Genomic DNA, 21,370 nt, shown 5'->3' on the forward strand with positions numbered 1-21,370 from the left:
TTTAATATCACTCTTTAAAAAAACTACTCCACTTTTAACTGTGAGTTTAGAAATTAAATATTTTAGGAAGAAACGAATCCTTAATATTATAATAATGGGACACATTCATGTTAACATAAGTTCATTTTACACTATCCTCATCCTTGACTGAGTCCACTGAATTCGAAGTACTTGCAACCACCATTAATGTCATTTCCACTGCAGTTTTCATCAGTTATTATTTTCCTAAAAAGTAAGAGCTTTTAAGGAGATAGGGAAGAATAAAGCAGTATAGCAGAAGCTGAACCAAAAACAACTGAGAAAGCAAGCATGAATAATACTCTCCCTGCTTTGGAGAGCACGAGCAGCGTAAGGGAGGGGGAATATTTCTGAAGGATCTGGCATTGTGGATGCCAACCAGTGACTTCAGTGATAGCAGGTTCAACGAGTGATAAGTAGCGAAGACTGGAGGGAGGGAGGATAGAGCATGTCGTTGATAAATGAGTTGTCCTCACGGACTGTCAGGGCTAAGAGAACAGCAGTGGCTGGGGAGCTATGAAGAGATAATTGGGAGAAAAATACATGCCTCGGTTAGGGTCCTGGCAGGAAGAAGGTGGTCTGACATTAGCTATGACATCTGGTTGAAGGATGTAGCCAGTCCAAGGTGATCCTCCAGGGAGGCAAAAGGGGATTAAACACCTGGATTGGCCTCTCTTTATTCTGTTGCTGGTGCCTTCCATTCAAACTCAGTTGAAGTAAAAAAGCAAGGGATGCATACAGAGCAGAAGGAGAAGAGTGGAGTGGGGGTCTGGAGGGACAAGTAGATGACCCAGCGTAACGGAGGAACATTTTCATGCCACATAGATAGAGTGGACCTGTGTGCTTTTCCTCTTTCACATATAGAGTGAACTTTCTGCCTGCAAGTAAAACTAATGGGATCAGTCAGCTATCCAGACAACAGAAATGACGAATTAGATCTGTGAAAACCACAAATATTTCCATGACAATGAAAAATATAAACATATTTCCATTTATAATGTTAGAAAGATTCAAGGAAATGAACACCCTCTGATACATGGTAAAATAGGCCGTACAAATCGTACATTCTTACTAATATGTACACTAAGACTATGACATTAGATTATAGAAAAATAGATGATGTCAGAGTTTCAAAATTCATCAATTGCTTTTTCTTTGTCGGAAGAAACAGAAAGCAGAGAGGCTTGGAGATTTACCAGGACTGAGTCCCTTCACAGTCAACAATTGGCTCTTAAACTTGCAAAATATTTGGAGCATGTGTTTTTCTTTGCTTGTTAGTTTTCCCACACTACAGATTTTCTAGATTTTGCTAATCCAAGTGCCTGGCTCATTTCTTCCTCAGAATCTTTATGCATTTCCTCCAAGTATCAAATTCTCTGTCTAAATTAGTACACAATTTTCTTGAAAGAAGAATCAAATTAAAAAAGGAGGATAAAAACAGGTCAACACTTTCTAGGCATTATTTAAGACAAACAGTTCTAATATTGTTCATTTCTTAAAAATCATGCCAGAGTTGTACAAGAAAATTAATAAAAGTCACAAGTATTTTGAGTTGGACTTTAAAAATCACAATTAAAGTTACTTTGTTGACCTCTGGCCATTTAGGAACAAACCCAGGTTAGAATGAGAAGCATGTTAATTCTTTGAAAGGAGTTTGTTTTTCCTTCTTCCAGTCTTTGTTTTTCTAAGAAGTAAAAGTAGATAGGAAAGCCTGCGTCCTGTGGGAGAAGGAAGTAAGGACGTGGCATGTGGGCAGAGAACCCTGGGGAAGACTACTGTGTCTCTTTAGCCCTTGGCTCACTGACCGTTGCTGTGCAAGAGTCCTTCAGGAGCTACAGGTAAAGACATGGATTCTGGACCACAGGCTCGTGAGTAGAGAGGGCAGAGGTGATTGCCAAGGGACTTTTACTTTGAAATGGCTACTGAAGCTGCTCTACTGGGGATGGCTTTCTTGAGGTGGCTACTCACTCTTCGGGGGTATAATTTTGAAGTACAAAGAATTTTCTAGAAGCCTTGACTTCTGTTCTAACCTACATGTTTATGAGGAATTTCTCCAGGCAGTTATAGCCCTCACTATATGCTTAATATTGGTTTAATGAAGTATCACAGTTACAGGAAATGTTTTTGCTTACTGAGATCCACTACTTACAGGATCCAGCAACCTTTTTTCTTTTATATTTAAGGTGGCCATGAGGGCGAGCCTACTCTACAGCAAATAACAACAGCAAAAACTGTAGAATGAGTCAGTAGAGAACTCTAGGCAACAGGTATTAAATGGCTTAAATTGTCTTCCTTCTAATCAATAAAAATCAATAATGATGTAGAAAAGAACCTGAGGACATTTTTTTGAAGGAAGGTATAGTTTTTAGGTGCCGTGGAGTCAGTTCCGACTCATAGTGACCTTACTAACGACAGAACTAAACACTGCCCGGTCCTGCACCATCCTTCCAGCTGTTGCTGTGTCTCAGCCCATTGTTGCACCCACTGTGTCACTCTAGCTTGTTGAGGGTCTTCTCTCTCACATCTAAATTAGAATTTCAAGTTTGTGATAGGACCACCAATTTGACAGAGGATTTAAAAATCTGTAAATTTATAATTCATTCATTAAATTATTTATTGTGTACAATCGACACGCTAAGAAGGGTTTTGAGTCCTGGTTATAGGGAAGTGAACGAGGCAGATTTCCTGGCCTCAAAGAACTCACCATTTACTGCTTAGTAATACAACCAACGGAAATTGCACCCTTTCAGTTTTTCTTGGGAGTCCCTGGGTGGTGCAAATGTTGTTAGCTTGGTTTCTAACAATAGGTTGGAGGTTCTTCTAGTTCAATCAGAGGCCCCTTGGAAAAAAAGGCCTGGCAAGCTACTTCTACAAAATCAGCCATTTAAAATGCTGTGGAGCACAATTCTACTCTGGCATACACAGGGTTATCATGCATGACTTGGAGTCGACTCAATGGCAGCTGGTTGGTTTTTCAGTTTTTCTTGGGAAAGTCACAGCTCAAGGGTGCCCCACATGAATGCAGGCATAAGCTTGGTTCTTTACTGTATAAACAGCAGAAGTGCCTCCTGGTGAAGGGTCTGTACCGCACTGTAGGTGGAACTGCTGTAGGAAAGGTTTATCTCCACTGCTCTCACATCCCTCTTAGCGGTATTCCCTCCTCGCTTCCTTGGAAGCCTCTTCCTTGCAGACTGGAATCCACCCTGCACCATGACATCAACTTCAGTCGAAACTGTTGTTCCACCCACAGCAAAAAGACAGCACTTCTGGAGCTACTGCACTTTTAAATTCTTAAGACCAAAAACATCTTTTAAAGCCCTTCAAAATTATAAAACCCAAAGTAAGATGACTTGACCAGTGGTTTGGGCTTGATATTTTTGATTTACAGACCCTGCTTTAGTTAATCTGTCATTAAATAGCACTGAATTAGCAGGGCCTCCTCACAGTGCTCATTTTGTTTTGATGTTACTGAGTTTATAACAACAAACCAACATTCTTTACTGAACCTTTGGCAAATGACCTTAGTTTTGCAAGGGTGGTAGAACCTCCAGCCAGGTAACAAAAGGGAAGAAGTGACACTTTATTCTTATGACCAGTGACACATTCTTAGAATGAGTACCGTGATCTTCAGCATTCTATCCTCATCAGCCTTTTCCTTCCATAGCGCTTCTCTGGAAAGCTCCCTGAATGTGAGGATTTAGTAAGGGCTTTGGATAAAGAAATCTCAAGCAGGATGTCTCTCTGGCATTCCAAGTCAAGAGTATTTATCAACAGTAATTTCTATTTTTATAAATGTCTGAGATCATGTGCGTTTATAGGAAAGAGTTGTGTATTTATTAAAGAGAGGTCCTTCATGTTTTCCCATGACATGAGTAGGCACAAGACTGATAATTTATCTCTTCACTCTCTGTATTTACTTTGAGAGCAGTTAACTCTTCCAGCACTGAAGATTTATGTAGGTGTCAAAATTGATGTCTGCTAAATATTTACATGTTATATACACAGAAGCTTTCATTTTCAGAGTGCTGGGATAATTTATTAAAATAAAGATATATTGACATTTCTATAATGTAAAATCTCACTAAACCATATTAATTAAAATAAAAAACCAGACGGAATTAAAGATGTACTAATTTGAGGAGATGTTTAAAGGAAGCTCTTTTCATTACTTCCACATGCATGTAGAAGGATTACTACTATTACCGACCAAAGACTTCAGGTAATACCGTTTAATAAACAAGTAAAAATGAGCAAGAGTTCATATTCATGAACTGTAGGAAGGTAATTCAAGGAAAATCTTTTACAATAATGAGTACTGTTTGCATTTAAATATTGCTCTGAAAAAATATGTTCTCACACAAAAATGTATGTTATTATGTGTCACACGGGGTCACTATGAGTCAAAATAGACTCGACAGCACCTAACGATGATAGTGCAGCAGCCTTGGGCATGTGTCTTTCCAGTATGCCATACACTGTAAAATGTAGATTCTTAATCAAGATTTTCCAGATAAAGCAGCCAACAATTTTCAAGTGGACTATATTTATAACGTTCATACCTATTGTTTGTGACCCTGGCAATTCACATAAAATCGCATTGTATTTATTTGGTTGAATTTGCTGGCTGGCTAAAAAAAAAAAAATTTCATTAACTCAAAAGTGTCTGATCCATATAGCACTCTATTCCTGTTGATGTTGATTCCGACTCCTAGCCACCCTACGGAACAGAGCAGAACTGCCCCAGAGGGTTTCCAAGGAGCAGCTGGTGGATTTGAACTGCTGACATTTTCATTAGCAGCCAGTGTCTTAACCGCTGTGCCACCAGGGCTCCAATGGCCCCACAGAGTTTCCAAGAAGCGGCTGGTGGATTCAAACTGCCGACCTCTTGGGCAGCAGCCGAGCTCTTAACCACTGCAACACCAGGGCTCCAGCACTCTATTAGGTTAATTAAATCTCAAATTGTATTTATGCTCTATGTGAATTTGCATGCCTATCTACATATTGTTCACAATATGGGAGAAGAAGAGATAGCATAGGCTTTAGATAAATAACTTGGTAGAAATACAGTACACTGCCCCATCCCCACTGAATGTACATTCGAGAAATGCCCTTCAATTATCACAACCACAAAAGCACGTTCCCCCAAACAAAATTCCTGCCACACCATTTATTTTCTGTCCAGAGTACTTATCTTTTTGGCACTTTTTAAGAGCTGACTGCAATAATTGTTCTGCAACAATTGTTCACCTCTCCCTCCACCCAGGAAACCCCGGTGGCATAATGATTTAACACCATACTCTTTGTCAGATTACTTTGTCGTTCCTTTTACTAAAGGAGCAGAAAATATGTTGCCACCCTTTAACTCTGATTTTGACTACTGCTTTTCTTTGGCCGATAGAGTTAGGCAGTAGTGGCAGCAGGTCTGTTCGGAGTCTGGGCCTCTAGAGACCTAGAGTGTTTCCATCTGCTCTTCCACATGTCTTCTGTTATGGCGGGGACATGCCTAAGCTAGTCTGCTAGTCATCCCAGCTGAGACCATCTAGGTGAGCCAGTCAGCCAGTCCACTCCCAGACATGTGAGCAAACCCAGACTCCAACAGCAGAGCCACTAGCCGACACCCAGCTGACTTTAGATGTGTGAACAATAAAGGCCTATTGCTTTATGCTACTGAGGTTTTGGGTTTGGTTGTTACACAGAAAAAACTAACTAATACAACCAGGTAGGACAATTCATCATGGTGAAAACTGGGGAGTCTATGCAGTTGTGTCTCAAAAGATAACCTTTCCACCTTCTATATCAGAATCATTTAGCATGCTTGTTAACATGAAGATACCTGTGTCAATCCTGAAAGTACTGCATCAGAATCTTTGGAGCAAAGGATCTGAAAATAGACATATACCACACTAATTATTACAGATACCAAAATCTGAGAACTGTTGGTCTATGGACTCAACCTCTAGGGAAGATACTCCTTTTTTTTTCACCTAGGTGGTGTCACAGGAAATGTCCCAAAGATGTATCAGTGCAACAGTTTTTTGGAGACCACCTTAAGTTGTCCTATTTGCCAGATCCCCACAAACAGGGAACGCAATAGTGACAGGGAAACAACCACCTGCAGTTTTCCATACTGTTATTTATGCATTCATTATGTTCACACATGCATCTTTTAAGGGGTCCTGTAGGTACAACATTTAAGACCTCAGCTGCTAACAAAATGGTTGGTGGTTCAAATCCACCAAGTGGTTCCAAGAGAGAAAGACTTGGTGATCTGGTTCCCTAAAGATTATAGCCTAGGGAACCTTGAGTGGCAGTTCTACTCTGTCACATGGGACCATTGTGTTGAAAATCCACTTGATGGCACCTAACAACAACCACAACAACATGTATGTTTTATGTTCTATAAGTAAAGAGTTTTAAAGTCACGATATATTTTTGTAACCATAGATAGATTATTGGCAAAAGTAGACAGGCCAGATGAATTAAGTCCTGGGCTAACACTTCCAGGGATCTAAGTTTTTCAATACCTTTGTATCATAAAAACGTTATTCTCAGGTATTTTTTCCCCTACATACAAAAACTGTGGAAAGGCCTAGGTTTTTATAACCATATATATAACCTCAAACTAGATTCACATTAATTCATAATTTTTTTTTCTTTACCTTTTTCTTTTGGGGTTCTTAAAAACCATTTTAAATGCCTGGCACTAAACGTTTCCATGAAAGATTTGGACACTATAAAAACTCAAATTTCAGCTAGGTTTGGGCTCTGGGCTACTAAATTAACTGGATTCAATTGTCTAAATAAAATACATTATTGTTTGTTTATACCCTGAAATATTACCGAAACTTTTTCCATACTTTTAGTTTTATGATGAATTCATTTTGAAGTGATTATTAAAATACAAATGCATTTATCTTGAGATATTCTAACTACTTTTTTAGGATGGTGGTAATTACATATAAATATTATGACAATCTTGTTTGTCCTGGAAATGTTTATCCAATGTGGGGCTAGGGCTTGGGGAGAAACTGTGGGAAGAACTGAAGAGTTGTGATGTGTTTTAATAAGAATCTTATCATTGCAAATGGACAGAATTCCAACTTAAAAGTGGTTTAAGGGAAAAGGGGCCTTTATTGGCTCGTATAACTGAACAGTGCAGAGGTAGGTCTTCACGCATAGCAAGATCCAGCTGATCAAACAATATTTTTTGAAATATTTCTTAGCTCTACTTTCCTGTATATGATCTTTCACTTCTAGGTTAGTTATTTACAACTAATGTCAACGATGGTCTCCAACAGCTCTGGGCCTGTTTTACCTACTCGGTTATCTCAATAAAATCATGGGTCTCCTTTACCTAATGTTTCAGCAAAAGTTCAGGGATAGTGCTCGTTGTTCTAACTTAAACCAAGTACTAATTCTTCACACGTGTTGGTTAAAAAGATGGCTACAATCCTTGGCCAGGCATGCATCACCTCTCCATTGTTTGAAGACATGGTGATGAGCTAGGTCCCAATAAAACCATATGAATTAAAAATGAAGTAGGTGATGTGTCCAAAAGAAAACCAAGCTGTCATATCAGAAACTGAGAGAATGCATAATACGTGAGCAAGAGTAAAAACAACAAGTGTCAACCACATACTATTACTGAATCATTTTTTCTTCTCAGAGTTTTCCAAATAAACTTCAGGGAAATACATTTCATAACCCTTGCCTATGACTGCTTTGGGTGGGGATAAAGAAAACCACAAGCAAACAGTATGAAGTTGAGTTTAATCTCTGGGGATACCTACTATCATTACAAAATGTGATTCAATGCTTTGATCTTCAAAAGACACTTAATGAACACATTACAGCAAATCCTATCTAATAAAACACTGAATGAAAATAATCTACTTGGAACATAATACTCTCCACAGGAAGCCTGACAAATGAATATTCTGTATCTGTAATACAAATTTAAAATATGAAGCAATCTATATCACCAAAATATTGATTTTAATGAAAACCAACTAAGGACATATTTAAGAATTCAATTTAAATTTGTTCTTGTAGTTACTCATTCCACATGTTTACATTTGTTACTTGCTTATTAATACATACAGATTTGGTATTAACCGACCAATTTGTTCTTTTCATTTTGTTCTATATTTATGGCCTTGTGTGCCAAACTTGCATTCCTAGAATACTATGTAATTCTTTTATTCCATAAGGAAACAGCACTCACCAGGATGGTACAGAACACTTCATTGTGCCCGTGAGGAACCTGTACTTAGATCAAGAGGCAGTTTTTGCAACCAAACAAGGGGATACTACATGATTTAAAGTCAGGAAAAGTGTGTGTCAGGGTTGTATCCTTTCACCATATTTATTCAATCTGCATGTTGAGCAAATAATCTGAGAAGCTGGACTATACAAAGAATAATGTGGTATCAGGGTTGAGGAAGACTCATTAACAATCTGCAGTATGCAGACGACACAACCTTGCATGCTGGAAGTGAAGACGACTTGAAGCACTTACTGATGAAGATCAAAGGCCACAGCCTTCAGTAGGGATTATACCTTAACAGAAAAAAAAAAAGAAAACAAAAATCCTTACAACTGGACCAATGAGCAACATCATGAAAAATGTAGAAAATACCGAAGTTGTCAAGGATTTCATTTTACTTGGATCCACGATCAATGCTCACGGAAGCAACAGTCAAGAAATGAAAGGATGTACTGCAGTTGGCAAATCTGCGGCAAAAGATCACTTTAGGGTGTTTCAAAAGCAAAGATGTCACCTTGAGGACTAAGGTGTGCCTGACCCACGCCACGGTATTTTTAATTGCCTTATATGCTTGCGAAAGCTAGACAATGAATAAAGGAGACCAAAGAAGAACTGATGTCTTTGAATTACGGTGTTGACGAAGAATATTGACTATACCACGGACTGCAAGAAGTATGAAAAAAATTTGTCTTGGAAGAAGTACAGCCTTAGAAGCAAGGATGGTGAGAGTTCATCTCATGTACTTAGGACATGTTATCAGGAGAGATCAGTCCCTAGAGAAGGACATCATGCTTGGTAAAGTACAGGGTCGGCAAAAAAGAAGACTCTTCAGTGAGATGGGCTGACACAGTGGCTTCAACAATGGGCTCAAACATAGTAATGATTGTGAGGATGGGGCAGGATAGGGCAGTATTCTGTTGTATGTAGGGTCGATATGAGTCAGAACTAACTCTACAGCACCTAAAAGCAACAACAACAAGGATGGTACAAGCACACGGGCATAAAGCCCAGATGTCAATCTTTCCAAACCTTCATTTTCAATGCGTGGGGACAACTGCAAACATGCATTACGTAACAGCATTCACCATTACTGAAATTCCTGGTGAAAACTTGACAGTGTTCTTTACTGTTACAGTCTTTGCCCACATAAAATGATAAAAAAGAATCTAAGTGAGTAGAAAATAGATAAAAATATTTTTGCCTCAAACGTATTAAAAATAAAGGTACGCCTTGAATTGAGGCACAAAAGGTCATGTATAAAAGTGCAATATCAAGAGGATATTATTTAACAGAAATGTGTGGAAAGATTTGGGAGCCTCGGTATGAGTCTTCCAATATGATGCCACTTAAAAAAAATAAAAGCTAACGTGGTGACGGTAAAATAAATTTAGGAGATGACAGCATTGCTCCAGTATGCCCGGTGTGAGAACACTTGGGGAATTCTGTGAAGCTCCAGGCATTCGGCACTACATGGCAAGATGACAAACTGGAATTCACCCAGAAAATAGCGGCCCTGTCATATGGGGAATGCTTTTTATAACTGGAGCTATTTAAGTTACAGCAAAGAAGCCTTAGAAAAGACAAAGCGTGTCACAAGCCTGCCATGTGGGAGGATATGTGGAAATGATAGAGGTCAAATTTTCCTTTCACATAAACCAAAACATTCTAACATTAGCGTTGACTCAAAATGGAATAGGCTGTCTTGAAGGGCTGTAAATTTTCTTCACTAGAGGAACTCCTGTGCAGTGGTTAAGTGTTTGGCTGCTAACCAAAAGGTCGGCAGTTTGAATCTACCAACCGCTCCTTGGAAACCCTATGGGGCAGTTCTACTCTGTCCTGTAGGGGCGCTGTGAGTCGGGATCAACTTGATGGCAACACGTTTGGTTTTTGTTTGGTTTAGAGGTGCTCACGGAGACCCAGAACGGCCAAGGGTCTGGCAGATAACAGGTGTTCTATTAATATTTTTGGAATGAATAAGTGAAGATATTGAAAATGATTTAAATTTACTATTATTTTTCAATTCTGAAAATAGTCATTTCATTTCTTCCAACAATTCCTCTACAGTAAATACAGTCTTAACTGATGTGACAACTCAAGGTCAGAGGCTCACTTACTACAGATCGTAAGTTGCCACTGAGTCGACTCTGACCCATGGTGACCCCATGTGTGTCACAGTAGAACTGTGCTCCGTATAATTTTCAATGCCTGATCTTTTGGAAGTTGATCATCAGGCATTTCTTTCAAGGCATCTCTGGATGGACTCAAACTTTCAATCTTTCAATTAGCAGCCAAGAGTACTAGCAGGGACTCTCTTTATTTACACACAAAATAAGTAAAGACCCATAATTCCTCCCAATGTCTTTTTGACTCCAAACCTACGCAGGCTCTGTTTAGATCACTTTTAAATAATCAATCTTCTATAATCCATTGCTTAATATAAGTAATATTGGAATGGAGGCTGGGAAAATGCAGATACACGGGCATATTGCAAAATATTAGAAGCATGTCAATAACAATGAATGTAAACAATGTTAAGCTCAGTTGTGGAGCCTCTTCTGCTGAGAGGTGGCAAAAACCAATATGAGATTATTTTAGATAGTACCAAGTGCTCTGGAGAAAACACAAAAATCCCATGGTGAATGCAAAGGTACTTTACATACGGTGGTTGGGTAAGACCTCTCTGAAGATGCGAGATTTAAGGCAGGACCTAAATGACAAAAAAGAGCCAGGTGTGCAACCAGCCGGGGAAGCAAACTGGACAGGAAGCACTGAGGCAGGAGCCAGCTTGGTATTTTAAAAAATCTGGGGCTGGGGGGAGGGGCTGTAGTAGTAAAACATGGTGAATAAATAATTCGTGAAATGCAGTCAGAGGGGAAGGCAGACAACAGAGTCTTTCAGGTTCATGCCCAGAGGTTTAGATATTATTCTGTGTACAGCTGGAAGTGTAACGTGATCTGATTCATGTTAGATTGTTTATCACAGGAAGGGGAGAGTAAGTCAAGACTGACCAGAGTAGAAGCAAAGAGACCCCCCCAAAAATGTTTCAGAACTAGGAGAATGAAAAGTGAGAGAGGTTAACAGTGGAATTGCAGATAAGTGGTTAAGTCCCAGCCATAAAATCAACTTTACTTAAGTATAATACCAAAAAACCAAACCAAACCTGTTGCTGTCAAGCCGATTCCGACTCATAGCGACCCTACAGGATAGAGGAGAGCTGCCCCATAGGGTTTCCAAGGAGCGCCTGGTGGACTCGAACTGCTGATCTTTTGGTTACCAGCTGTAGCTCTTAACTACTATACCACCAGGGTTTCCGAAGTGTAAGAGACATACAATAAAATGTATGCATTTTAAGTTCAATAAGCTTTAACAAATATGCATACCCTTAGCTACATTTTTGAGGAAGCACAATCAGGAAGTAAGAAAGGGCCCTTGGATAACACCAGTACAATCTGCAAATTAAAAAAGAAGGCTGGGGAAATAAACTGAGGCAAACTTTCTGAATACAGGACAAAGAGACAAAGAAACTAGAAATAATAGAAAAATGTAAGAGACACAGAGGATTATTCTGACATCAAGCTACTAGAAATTTTTAAAGAAATGAACACAAGTGATGAAAAATAAAGCTCCATAAAGTTTCATGAGAGAAAAAGCAGATAACTTTCAAAGGGGCAAAATTAGTCTTCTTAACAGCGACACTGATTATCAAATTATTATATGCAACAATGCCTTCAAAACATGGAGGGGGAAATTATTTCCGGCCTAGAATTCTATACCCATCCAAATTACTAAACAAGGATGAGGGCAGAATAAGATCATTTTCAGATATACGAAATCTCAGAAAATTTACATTGTCTCTCCTCTTTCTTTGAAGTTACTTGAGAGTGACCTTTAGCAAAGCAAGGAAGTAAACAAGAAAGAGGAAGATGTGAGATTCAGGAAACAGTGGATTCAACCCAGAGGAGTAATGAAGGACGTCCTGGGTGGTCACCTAGACAGCAGGTCAGGGATCCAGAAAAAGGTGAGTTGACAGAATTATCAGGGATGCACATTCATGCAGAAAAGGGGGGGAAGTGCTGGTCTAAGTAAAATGACTGGAAAACTGGAAAAACTTGAGAATAGGATAAAGGAAAGAGGAGTTCAGAAAAGCAAAGCAGCAAATGTTCGGTATAGAGCAAAAGGGAGGATTTGACATTGGGCCAGCAGAACAGGAAGTGGTAAATCTACACACTGTGGCTCTGAAGTGAACACTGTTAACAACGTCTAAGTAATTTAAAAATATTTTTTGGTGGTTGTTGTTAGATTTCACTAATACACCCATTTTAGAGATTAACTAGTCACGATAAAACATAATCAAGCCTGATGTTCCAAAAGTAAACGCATAGTTGACATACTATATGTGGAAGGTGGGAGGAGAGGGAGAGGAAGGGTGGAAGTGGTAATTTCCTCAGTTTACAAAGTGAGGAGTAAGGAGGTGCTCTCCATCATTAATGGATCAGGAATGAGTGGTGTAAATCAACTGTTTACAGTTGCATCAGGGAACATCTGTAATCAACGATGTAACTAGGGGGAGAGCAGCACAGAACAACCGCGGATTCAGTGAGCTAAGCTCTCCTCTTTCATATCTGAAAGACAATAGACAATATCTAAGCCGATAAACTGAGAAATGTCTACATATACATATGATTCAGAAATACAGAGATAAGTACCATAAGAACTGAGAACAAATTTTTTTTTTTTTTTTTGCCTCTGGAGGTACAAATGGACAAAAACAGTGGTCAGGCAAAAAACTTGTTTTTATCCTAAATTCTTCAGAAATATTTGATTTTTAAAACCATATATATGTTTCATGCATTTCTTAAATAAACATATTTTTTAATTAAATCTCTGCTACTTACAATTAGCAACAGAGTTCCGGAAACACTGGTTATGTTGAAAATCTTTTGTTATGAATTGCTTTTCTTAAAATATCTAATATGTCTATCTAATAATTTCTTCTCAGTAATACTGAAATATGTGAATGTGATAAATATATGAATGTGATATTCAAACATGTGGAAATGGTGCTGAAAAAGTAATGCATTGAGAATTGATAAAAGAGCACACAGATGATGATTTTCTGTAGTGACTCAATTGATATTGCTTTTTTATTTGTATGTTCTTTCTCATTGCTAGGCGATAGAGATATTTATGGAATTACATCATAAATTTTTATTACTATGTGCTAGAAACTTTGATAATAAAATGAGAACACATCTCGCTCACTAAATTCAATTCAGAACAATTTCAGTAAAAAAAAAAAAAAAAAAAATTGGAAGAGTTATGAAAACCACCAGCCAAGCACTAACAAAAATCACGTGCACCATAATTGCACAAGATCCGCATATAATCTGTTCTTCGTTAACACTGGATAATTACTCAGTAGTATTAGGTTTCAATTCCCTATAGATTAGGGATACGCAATAGTTGTTAGTGATCAATCACATAATGCACACAACATAAATGTAATACTGAATTATATATGAGTTATAGTTTCTCGATGTCAGATTATTCACTAACTTCTGAATGGCTTTTAATTGGAGTATCTTGTATAAAAGTCGAAAGAATGTGATCTATTATTCAAGACTGTCTGTAGCAATCTGTTAACACTGTTGGCTATCTTTATATTCCGCAACACCAGTACTGCACCAACTGGATTGGCACATTCTTATTTCTTGGCTGATAATAACTTTCACAGAGTGTGACTTAGAGGCATGAACTTGAAAGCAACCCAGAAACTCCTGTATCTCTGAGGAACTAAGGAACATGCAGACTCTCACTAGATCTATTTGCTTTAAAAAAAAAAAAAAAAAGCATTATTAAATTTTTACTCTGGCCAAGTTTCTAGACATTTAAAACATTCACATGAATCAGAATACTATACTTGGACACCGACTTTGGATAACTTGCTTTGGGACAGCAATATATAATTCTGAGTACTTCGGGTGATTTTCTCTATTTTGACTTTCTTATTTCTTTTTTGACCAGTTTCAAAACTTTGATCCCTCCAACCAAGCCACACAGTGGAGCCCTGGACACGCACTGGTTAAGAGCTTGGCTGCTAACCGAGAGATTGGCAGATGGAATCCAGTCGCTCCTTGGAAACCCTAGGGGGCAGCTCTATTTTGTCCTATAGGGTCATTATGAGTCGGAATCCATTCGACGGCAACAGGTTTTTTTTTTTTTTAAGCCACACAGAGGCTGCAACAATGGGCTCAAGCATAACAACAATCACGAGGATGGCACAGGACCGGGCAATGCTTCGTTCTGCTGTACATAAGGTCACTATGAATCGGAACCAACTCGATGGCATCTAACAACAACACAAGCAAAATTTATATGATGCAGATTTTTATTATTTTCTTAATGGGTCACTACAAAATCCATAGCACCCAGTATTTACTCAACGATGTTTTCTGATTAAATCATTGTTTTGTTTTGGCATATTTAACATAACCTACTTTTACCACTAACAACCTGCTTTATACAGATGACACAGCCTTACTTAAAGTGAAGAGGACTTGAAGCGCTTACTAAAGATTACAGACTATGGTCTTCAGTATGGATTGCACCTCAACATAAAGAAAACAAAAATCCTCACAACTGGACCCATAAGCAACATCATGATAAACGGAGAAAATATTGAAATTGTCAAGGATTTCATTTTACTTGGATCCACAATCAACAGCCATGGAAGCAGCAGTCAAGAAATCAGATGACGCATTGCATTGGGCAAATCTGCTGCAAAAGACCTCTTTAGAATGCTCAAAAGCAAAGACGTCACTTTGAGGACTAAGGTGCGCCTGACCCAAGCCCTGGTGTTTTCAGTTGCCTCGCATGTGTGTGAAAGCTGGACGATGAATGAGGAAGACCGAAGAATTGACACCTTTGAATTGTGGTGTTGGCCAAGAATATTGAATATACCATGGACTACCAAAAGAATGAACAAATCTGTCCTGGAAGAAGTACAACCAGAATGCTCCTTAGAAGCAAGGATGGCGAGACCACATCTCACATACTTTGGACATGTCATCGAGAGGGATCAGTCCCTGGAGAAGGACATCATGCTTGGTAAAGTAGAAGATCAGCAAAAAAGAAGGCGGCCTCAATGGGATGGATTGACACAGTGGCTGCAACAACGGACTCAAGCATAACAACCGTGAAGATGGCACAAGACTGGGCAGTGTTTCATTTTGTTGTACACAGGGTTGCTACGAGTCGGAACCGACTTGACGGCATCTAACAACTTTTATCACACAGAAGATAACCGTATGTGACCCAATAACTTGCAATTATAACATCAGATGATTGGGCTATGAGGAAGGGAAGAGAGTGCTATAGAGAGCTGGCATATATGAACATTTATTAACTGCCTTCTGTGTCTCTTTCAGTAAATTGTAGCAAACATTCAATTTTTGTGTGTTATGGAGAAGCACAACATGGAATAACATAAATGATAGTCAAGTACTGCGGAACTGCCTTTCCTACATAGCTACAAACTAGTAACCTCTACATCATAAACTGCATCAAAGGAGAAAAATTAAGAATGGGGAAAAGAGAAGGAAGAGAAGGAGGAAAGGAAAAGACTATCCTAATGAAGATAACTGCTTAAATTATCAAATATGATCCGAGAGTGGATAATTAGTTCTTGAACTCCTTAGATGATGTCCCTAGAAGTTAACCCATTATTTGAAGATGAAGCTGCTCATTTATAAGACCTCTTCCATGAATGACACGTATAATTAAAATGTGCTGGCACCCTGGTGGCATAGTGGTTTTGAAGCTACGGCTGCTAACCAAAAGACTGGCAGTTTGAATCCACCAGGTGCTCCTTGGAAACTCTATGGGGCAGTTCTACTCTGTCCTACAGGGTCGCTATGAGTTGGAATATACTCAACAGCAATGGTTTTTTGGGGTTTTTTTGTTACTTTTGGTAATATGTTGGGTTAATGGTGAGGTGCTCCAAAGCACTTTAATTCATAATTAAAAAAAAAAAAAATTTAATTTAGAGCATAATCTTCAAAAGGTTAAATTATTGCTCATTATAGGGCATCCATTTGCCAGCACACTAAGACATTAGTGGACTTTACTGGATTCTTGCAGGAGAAGGTGCTACCTTGGCTTTTGTCTAGGTCATGGTGAGTCTGCAGTAGGTACTCTTCCTTGTAGGAATGAAGACAGTTAGCCACCAATCTCTACATCATAAGAACATGGTCTGTACTGACGATATTTTATTGTGCTACTCTTAAAATCTCTTTTCTGCTTGATAATTAATCACTTTTTTTTTTTTTAATTTCCTTGAACGAATTCTTTTTCAAACCTTTTAGACATTTTCCAGTATCTCCAAGTGACTCTTAAATTGTGGTCAAGATGTTTTTTAGTGTGATCCATTCAACTAGATATGGGTTTGGATTTCATTCAGGATAGCTATGAGATATAGGAGGGAAGTAATATCTTAGTTAGGAAGGTATGACCAAAGATCTTACTTGAATAAAGGAAGGTGGAAACTATGTTTCTCTTCTTAGCTAACCTATTGAAACTTATCAGGCAAAACGCACAGCTTCCAGTTGAAAAGTGGGAGAAAAAAGTCAACCAATCTGTTCTTTAGTCTCCAAAATGCCATGTAACTAACTGCCGTATCTTTTTTGTAAAAATTTTATTGGCAAGGTTATTTTTGGTAGAATAGAAAATTAGGCTTTAATAGAGTAGTTGGAACTTTTCAACCCCAGGCTATTTTCTTTCCTATTTATTTTTTAATTGTAAAAATAAAATAACACCATAAAATGTTCAGTTATCCATAATGTCAGAAATCTAACCAAGTTTTTCCAATTTTGCTATTCCTTTCTTATCTTTGGCAGAAAGCTTTTAGTAGGCACAGAAATATGACTTGAATCCTTACTAGCCTGGTATGACAAAGGGAGTTCGAAAAAAGGAAATCAAGAAAAAAAAAAAAAGAGTGAAAGGTTTACTGTTTCCAGCAGGGCAGTCTTCCCAAAAGTAATTCCTTCTGGCCCCAAATCAAAGGGACTAGATAAGCAGTTCCTCCTACTATCCTGAGAAAAGGCCAGAGCAGATTGGTTTTGCAATCCACTCAGAAAGGACTGTGGGAATCGTGAGACTGAAAATGTGGTCAAGGATAGGTCAGTCACAGGTCATTCATTCATTCATTCATTCATTCTTTGAAACATTTACTGAGAGCCTATCTGTCATGCTTTGCACCATACACAGGGATGGCAAAAGTGAGTAAAATACGGCTTCTGATCTTGCAAAGTTCAGAGTCTATTGGAAGATGATGACATGTGTTGCTGTTGTTAGGTGCCAACAAGTCCGTTACCCTACGTACAACAGAACGAAATACTGCCTGGTCCGGTGCCATCCTCACAATCGTTGCTATGTTTAAGCCCACTGTTGTAGCCACTGTGTCGATCCATCTCATTGAGGATCTTACTCCTTTTTGCTCACCCTCTGCTTTACCAAGCATAACGTCTTTCTCCAGCTAGCTCCCAAAAACATGTCCAAAGTATGTAAGACCAAATCTCACCATCCTAACTTCTAAGGAGCATTCAGGCTCTATATTTCCTGAGACAGATTTGCTCCTTCTTCTGGCAGTCCATGGTATATTCAATATTCTTCGTCAGCACCATAATTCAAAGGCATCAATTCTTTGGTCTTCCTTATTCGTAGTCTAGTTTTCTCAAGCATACGAGGCTATTAAAATACCATGGCTTGGGTCAGGCACACGTTAGTCCTCAAAGTGATATCTTTGCTTTTTAACACTTTAAAGAGCTCTTTTGCAGGAGATTTGTCCAATGCAATACGTCATTTGATTTCTAGACTGCTACTTCTATGGGCACTGATTGTGAATCTAAGTAAAATGAAACCCTTAACAACTTCAATATTATCATTTATCATGATGTTGCTTACTGGTCCAACTGTGAGGGTCTTTGTTTTCTTTATGTTGAGGTGTAATCCATATTGAAGGCTGTAGTCTTTGATCTTCATCAGTAAGCGCTTCAAGTCCTCTTCGCTTTCAGCAAGCAAGGTCGTGTCATCTGCATAATGCAGATTGTTAATGAGTCTTCCGCCAATCCTGATGCTCCATTCTTCTTCATATAGTTCAGCTTCTCAGATTATTTGCTCAGCATACAGATTGAATAAGTGTGGTGAAAGGATACAACCTTGATGCACACCTTTTCTGATTTTAAACCACATAGTATCCCCTTGTTCTGTTGTTCTGTTGCCTCTTGATCTATGTACACATTCCACAAGAGCACAATAAAGTGTCCTGCAATTCCCACTCTTCGCAATGTTGTCTATAATTTGTTATAATCAACATAGGTGAATGCCTCAGTATAGTCAATAAAACACAGGTAAACATCTTTCTGGTATTTTCTGCTTTCAACAAAGATCCATCTGACATCAAGAATGATATCCCTCATTCCACATCCTCTTCTGAATCTGGCTTGAATTTCTAGCAGTTCCCTCTGGATGTACTGGTGCAACCGTTTTTGAATTATCTTAAGAAAAATTTTACTTGCATGTTATATTAGTGATATTATTTGATAATTTCCACATTTTGTTGGATTGCCTTTGGAATAGGCACAAGTGTGATTTTCATCCAGTTGGTTGACCAGGTAGCTGTCTTCCAGATTTTCTGACATAGACAAGTGAGTACTTGCAGCATTGCAGCCATTTGTTGAAACATCTCAATTGGTATTCCATTAATTCCTAAAGCCTTGCTTTTCGCCAATGCCTTCAATGCAGCTTGGGCTTCTTCCTTCAGTACCGTTGCTTCTTGATCACATGCTACTTCCTGAAATTATTGAACTTCGACCAATTCTTTTTGGTACGGTGACTCAGTGTGTATTCCTTTCATCTTCTTTTGATGCTTCCTGCATAGTTCAATTTTATTGCAACTCTAGGTTTGAATTTTTTCTTCAGTTCTTTCAGCTTGAGAAAGGCCGAGGATGTTCTTCCTTTGTGGTTATCTAACTCCAGGCTTTGCACATGTCATCATAATACTCGGTCTTCTTGAGCCACCCTTTGAGATCTTCTGTTCAGCTCTTTTATGTCATCATTTCTTGCTTTTGCTTTAGCTACTCTATGTTCAATAGAAAATTTCAGAGTCTCTTCTGGCATTCATTTCATTTTGGTCTTTTTTTTTCCCCCTTTTTCTTTTTAATGGCCTTTTGCTTTCCTCATGTGCGATGTCCCTGATGTCATCCCACAACTCCTCTGGTCTTTGGTCGTTAAGTGTTCAATGTGCCAAGTCTATTTTTCAGATGATCTCTAAGTTCAGGTAGGATATATTCAAAGTCATACTTTGGCTCTCGTCTGTCAGTTTGTCATACTGTGGTGGCTGTATGTTGCCATGATGCTGGGAGCTATGCCACCGGTAATACAAATACAGGCAGGAACACCCATGGCGAACAGGTTCAGCGGAGCTTCCATACTAAAACAGATTGGGAAGAAGGACCTGGTGATCTACTTCTGAAAAAAATTGGCCAGTGAAAACCTTATGGATAGCAGCTGATGGGTCAACAGATAAATAATGATACAACCTAGAAAGGCTGAAATAGAAGCATGAACAGGGTTTGATGGAAAAAAGGGGAAAGGACAATTCAATTTGATCATGGAATTTGGAAAATTCTACAACAGATGAACCACAGCTGGTACATAAAGAATGAGTGGAGATTACCAAGTGACAGGTAAAATGAAGAGGGCAAAGGAGGAGCATTCTAGTTATTCAGTTAGATTAATTTCTGGGTGGCAACTTGGCAGGACACACGCTGACAATCAGAAAGACACATAATAGCTACCAATTATCGAATGCTTCCAATGTGTCAGGCACTGTGCTTATTGTTTTGTATGCATTACCTCATTAATTTTCACCAATGCCTTCTTTATCATTATACCTACTTTACTAATGAGCAAACCAAGCTTCGAGAAGGTAAGAAACTTGCTAAAGGTCACACAGATTCAAATCCACATTTCTCTGTTGCCCTGTTATTTAGGAGTTTACTCAATCCCACCAGGCAGTTTTTAGACTGTCAGAAAGCCTAAAACCTGCATTGGGTAGCCAAGGAGAAGTACAAACTTGAGAATGGACATATAGCTTTTATGACAAAGAAGAGAACACAAAACTGAACTCAGAGCTGGCTGAGTCCAAGAACAGCCAAACCAATAACTAGGCATTCGAAGAAGTCTGGAACAGCTGGTCGATGTGGGCTCAAAGTGAGCATTCAAATTTGATCTTGTTCGTTGGGTAGAATCCATTTTTTGTTTCTGTCTCTAAGAGACAAGATGTATAGGCAAAAGTTACATAACTGGTATTTCAATTAATAGGGTTATCTCGATAGAGTCTCCAGCAAATGGAGCCCTATTGCTTAAAATTAAACTTTTAATGAGACATTGCCATCTAGAGGTAATCTCCATTGTTGATCTGAGAGTTCAAGAGCATAGACTAGATTCAGCACAGGCATTCTGAATACAGGACAGTAGATAAAAATAAAGATACTTTAAGAAAATTATAATACTTAACATACTTAACACATACCAATAACTCTTTAAATTCAATATTAGCAAAAGGGTTAAAGGTATCTTTAAAGATAATCTGGTCACACATAGATTTAAAAATTTTTTTAAGTTGTTTTCTTTCTTTTTTAGAAAATCCACTCTTGGTATTATCTTAAAATCAGTACTCCATATACAATTAATTTTGTATTTGTTAAGCAAAGACAAGTATTTATGGGCCATTTTGAAATTATCCAATTATTAACTGTGTTTCAGAAATTATTTTTTAAGTGATTGTTGGGAGCATACTTCCCTTTTGAAAGATACCTTTTCTTAGTAGTAAGTCACAGACCAATGTATTTATCATATAATTGTGTTGAAATATTGAGTATTTCCAGTAAGGAAAACAGAATTGAATTTTGACGCATAAATGGCACACACCAGGTACGGCTGTGAATTTGTGTGTGTGTATGTGGGGGTGGGTACTGAATTAGAAATAGACTTTTATTTAAATCAAATCTAGTATTTGAGACTGTG

At 38.4% G+C, this 21,370-nt stretch overlaps 1 long non-coding RNA gene across 1 annotated transcript; it reads left to right on the forward strand.

Moving 5' to 3' along the window:
• Positions 1–1,751: 1,751 nt before the first annotated feature.
• Positions 1,752–19,539, forward strand: LOC126065960 (uncharacterized). The gene is made up of 3 exons (XR_007514965.1): positions 1,752–1,856; positions 12,156–12,302; positions 14,309–19,539. It is a non-coding gene; the product is annotated as an uncharacterized LOC126065960 (long non-coding RNA).
• Positions 19,540–21,370: the final 1,831 nt, after the last annotated feature.

This window comes from Elephas maximus, chromosome 22 (assembly GCF_024166365.1).
Source record: "Elephas maximus indicus isolate mEleMax1 chromosome 22, mEleMax1 primary haplotype, whole genome shotgun sequence".
Taxonomy (NCBI): domain Eukaryota; kingdom Metazoa; phylum Chordata; class Mammalia; order Proboscidea; family Elephantidae; genus Elephas; species Elephas maximus.